Here is a 4,658-nt window from a genome sequence, read left to right as displayed (position 1 = left end):
TCATTTGCTAATGGGTCATCTGGATTAGGAGCACTTAACAAAGCCTGGATTGATAGCAGAACTGTGCGGATCTGCAGTGCTGGTGACCACTTATCTTTCAAAATATCTAAACATATTCTTCCCAACTTGTCTACATTAGGATGATAAATTTTGGTCATGAAACGTACTTTAGGTGCTGCCATTGGGTATTCTTTTGGCAGAAATAGTTCAAGTTTAAAAGTCCCTCCTTCAAAGGGGGAATCCTGGGGGCCAGCAATGACCACGTGAAAATAACGGGCGTTGCTCTCGTCTGGTTTGGCTTTAATCCCAGGAACCGGTTCTGCCAACAAACGTTGGGTTTCCTTGATGATCCTGCAGGGCAGCCCGGCCATCTTGTCAGATCCCGATAGCCTTTATGTTTAAGTTATTATTTATTTATTTATTTATTTATGTGTGTGCGTGTGTGTGTGCGTGCGTGCGTGGCCAGCTCAGCCCACCAGGGGGCGGGGCTGGCTGGCATGTGGTGCTGGGGGATTGAACCGTGGTCCCTGTGCTTTAGCTAAGCGTGTTCTAAGTAGGTGCTTTAGACCACTGAGCCATCTCACCAGCCCCTATGTTTAAATTATACCTCACAACAAAACAAAAAAATAATAGTAGTGCCAGTTCCTCTGACAAGGGATTCTGATTGAAGTTTTTATTTTTTTTAAATATGTAACGCTTCATGAATTTGCGTGTCATCCTTGCGCAAGGGCCATGCTAATCTTCTCTGTATCATTCCAATTTTAGTATATGTGCTGCTGAAGCGAGCGCTGATTGAAGTTTTTGAAGTTCCCCAACAACTCTTTTGTGCAGCAGGCTTTGGCACCCCCTGCCATCGCCCCCTTGAAGAACTTCCTTCCCCAAGGTTCCAGACGGAGCAGCAGGCAGCTGCTGGTTTATCCTGCAAGCAGCGGCTTCAACTCAGGAAGTAGGTGCTGTGTTCTCTTTTATCTGAAGGAAGTCTTGCTTGAAGTGCTGGTGCAGAAATGGCTGCTGGAGTTTCCAGCTTGGGGCAGCCTGCCCCTGTCAGCAGGCCTTTGCAGAGTCAGCCCCTGCAAGTACACCTGCTCTTGGCCCAGGGCCAGTCTTGGCATCCCTTGTCAGCCCCTCAAAAGCCCTGCCGAGGAGGCAGGAAAGCTGTGATTCGAAAGAGCCATAGTGCAACTGGGCAAATAATTGTGAATGGAATTCAGGCTTAAGACTTCTGGTTCTCACAGCTGCAGATGGCGGAGATCACCATGGGAATTCTGAGTATTGTTCGAGCTGAATGCAGCTTCCATTGTTGGGCTCTGATTACAGCTTTTGTTTCACCATAAAGTACAGTTATTAAATGCCAGCAAGGAACAAAGATGTATTTACATGCCGGGGGTCGGTAAAAGCATGCTATTTTTAGAGCTGCCTCTGCAGTTCAGCTGGGGGTGGGACAGTTCTGCAGGATGGGGGCAACCTGGATGCTTACAGAAGAAAGCAAAATGTTTGTGAGACAGCCACTGGGGACCAAAAACGATGACGCCATCTGAGTCCTGCCATAGTTTACTTTTGTCAATCTGTTTATTTTATTTCTGTGGGCAGGAACAAGGGCCAGGATACATTTAGGAGACAGCACAAAGTCCCTCTTCCCAGCTGAGTCCTTCCCGAGTCCCTCCAAAGCAGTCCTTCTGCTTCTCCGACACCAGATCCCCCTGGCCTTGCTCGATAGCTATGCCAAATTCCCCCAAGATCCTAGATGGTAGTCCCACTCCAGTCATCCCAATATGTGTGAAAGTTTACAGCAGTCAAGGAAATTTAGACTCTGCGCACTGCCCTAGCCAGAGACCATGAGTGTGTGATTGCCTTTCTTGGTCAACCAGGCTCAGGAATTGAGCTACATTGCTTAATCTGATTGCTGACGTTCTATGTTCCAGAGTTTGCATGCCCTATTTCATTTAAGACTCAAGATGAAGCTCTAAAGTAATCAATTGCATTTCCATTTTACAGATAAGCAAATGGTCAAGCTGAGAGAGGAAGGTAATGGGCCCACGGTCAACCAGCTGGTTATTGCAGAAGTACTGGGCCCTTACCTTTTCTTGGGATGAGGCCCATGACTGCCAGGAGCTCACAGTGAAACCTATGACTTCTGTCTTTCTCTCAGGGGTCAGAGTGTGGCACACTGTCAACCCTGCAGAACAACTGACACATTTGCCATTCTGGTTGAATGTTAATAACCCCTTCTGGTAAATGGTGAGATGGATGAGGGAAGCTGGTGGCTTTTGACTGAAGGAGGAATTCTGCTGCAGGTGGACAGGTAAGTAGCAGGTCTGAGGAGGAAGTTCAAAAGGTCAAGAAGCTTTGAAGGCAAGGTGGAATTGTCCCCAGAACCTCCCTCTGCTTTGTCTTCAAAAAATCTTCACCCTCTTCAGCACAGCAATTAGCAACAGAGCTGTAGCCCTGGATGATCACCCTGACTTTTGAAAGCCTTTTGTGTCAAGTTTGAATGATGGTGGAGCAGGAGTGCTCATGTTTGGATGATAACAGGCGATCTGTGCTCCACAACTGTAGGCCTTAGCAGCGTCTCTGGACTGACCATATATTTGCCAAATATGGTTGGAGTAATTAGAGTATGACCTCAGAAGATATACGATTGCTGGGCATTTTTAGGGTCCCCATGATGTTCAGTGGTTTGATATCAGGATATTCAGGGTTAGGCTCCTTTCCTTGGTGCCTGCTTCTGCCCTTTACAGGTCTTGGGGGCTATTCTATCCCCTGACTCCCGCTTTGTTTTGCCTTTTACATTCCTGGAATTTGCCCTATTTGCTGACCTGTTTGGAAGACCTATTCTTGCACTTTAGAAAATACAACACAGAGGTGGTTCTCTTTCCTGAGAAAGGAGCATGTCACCAGGGATGCAAGAAAGATTCAGAAGGATACTGTGGGCTTTTCATTTGTAGCCTGGGCAAGTTCCTTCCTGTGGCCTGCTCTGGGTAATTACCAAGTACCACCCTCACTATCTTTATGTCATTCCCAGGTATACGGGAGGGGCCCAGGAGCCTCCCAATGCCAGCCACAGGACCAAGCCCCTGATTCCCTCCCCCGGCACTGGTTCAATGTTTACACCAAGAAATAAAGAAAAATTGTTTTGAACTCTGCTGGGTAGCACACAGAAGAACCAAACTAGGTCACAGAGTGTTTAGTTCATCTTAATGCTTGTACTATATAGGTTCTCATTTCTAGGAAGGTATGGGCTTACTTCTGGAATTGCCCCTTCTGTTTGACTTTGGATCTTACCCTATCCATAAAAGGGGGGTTGTGGCAGCCATCATTCGGCAGATGTTTCTTTTGAAGGCATTCAGAGGACAGAAATGAGCAAAACAGATAAAAATCGCTGTCTCCATGTAACCGACATTCTGTGGCACAAGCAGAAAATAAGATAAATAAGATCAAAGTTCATAAAAATCTATATCTGTCTTTATTTTCTATCTCCCTCCCTATCTCTATCATCTTTATCTATCTCTATCTCTATATCTGTCTCTGTTAAGGAGAAATAAATAAAGCAGAGAAGATGTAGAGTATCTACGAAAGTGGGAGGTCAAATACTGTACTAGGGAAGTGACCTGTGCTCAGTAACATTCTGTGTATCTTTTAGTAAATCGCATGGCTTCTGTACACTGCTGTACTTTATTTTGTCAATGGGGCTGAAGTCTTTTGGCAAAACATGGCTCAAGACAAAGCATGTAGACAGATATTAAGCAGTACTTTTGGCACTTGGGGGCTGAGGTAGGAGGACTGCTGTGAGGAAGATGTTTCAAAGGCAATTTTTAGAACCTTGAATTCAGATTCCTCTTTTTTCTTCAGATGACAAAGATCCATGGAATATTCCAGGATGCCTCAGCGCTTTCACTGTGTCTTCAGTATTCTTGGTTTGTTCTCAGACTGTAATTTCAACAGGGGAATATTCCACATACTTTTTTTTTTTTCCTTAAATAACACTAAAGTACTGTTATATAATAAGCTTCACCATCAAAAAAAAAAAAAAAAGCTGAAGAAAAGCAAACAGTTCCCTTCCCTCCTCCTCCTCCTGGTGCTTCCTGGCTGATCAGAAGCTATCAAGTTCTCGTTCTAGCCCAGCCGCAAAGTATCCCTGGGACTAACTTACTGTGTGTCTCTGGGCAGAGCGCACTACCCTTTGGCTTCCTCCATCCTGCACAGATTTGGCTCTCAAAGCCAGCCCTCCACAGAAGAGAAAAAAGCAACTTTACCCTGTCAGCTTTGTCAAATTGTAATAATGATCAGGAGACTTAATCCAGGTGAGAGGGAGTCAGAGACTGTCACTCACCCCAGTGGTTTCTGGTTTCACAGTCAAGATTTTTAGGTCAAATTAAAGATGCTAAATTTGAATTTGAATTTTAGATAAGTGGAAATGTGTGTTACATATGTCTCAAATAGCCCCCTGAGAATCTTTGAGGGCCCTAAATATGAGAAACGAGAGACTCTTTCTAGATCTTTAAGCCAGGGAAGTCCAAAACTCAAATGCCTAGAAGGATCAGACAGGTGACATTTGTTTTTCTTTTTTTGAGGAATCAGGGATTGAACTCAGGCCCTTGTGCTTGCTGGGGAAGCGCTTATTCTACTGAGCCATCTCCCTGGCCCTTGGATATATATAT

General features: G+C 45.1%; 1 non-coding gene across 1 annotated transcript; it reads right to left on the bottom strand.

Annotated features, from left to right (window-relative positions):
* Positions 1–682: 682 nt before the first annotated feature.
* Positions 683–789, bottom strand: LOC111815043. Its single transcript, XR_002819856.1, has one exon. It is a non-coding gene; the product is annotated as a U6 spliceosomal RNA (small nuclear RNA).
* Positions 790–4,658: the final 3,869 nt, after the last annotated feature.

The sequence above is a fragment of the Octodon degus genome, unplaced genomic scaffold (genome assembly GCF_000260255.1).
Source record: "Octodon degus isolate 3935 unplaced genomic scaffold, OctDeg1.0 scaffold00010, whole genome shotgun sequence".
Taxonomy (NCBI): domain Eukaryota; kingdom Metazoa; phylum Chordata; class Mammalia; order Rodentia; family Octodontidae; genus Octodon; species Octodon degus.
Note: the sequence above shows the minus strand (reverse complement) of the source record. Positions and strands in the feature narration are given on the sequence as shown.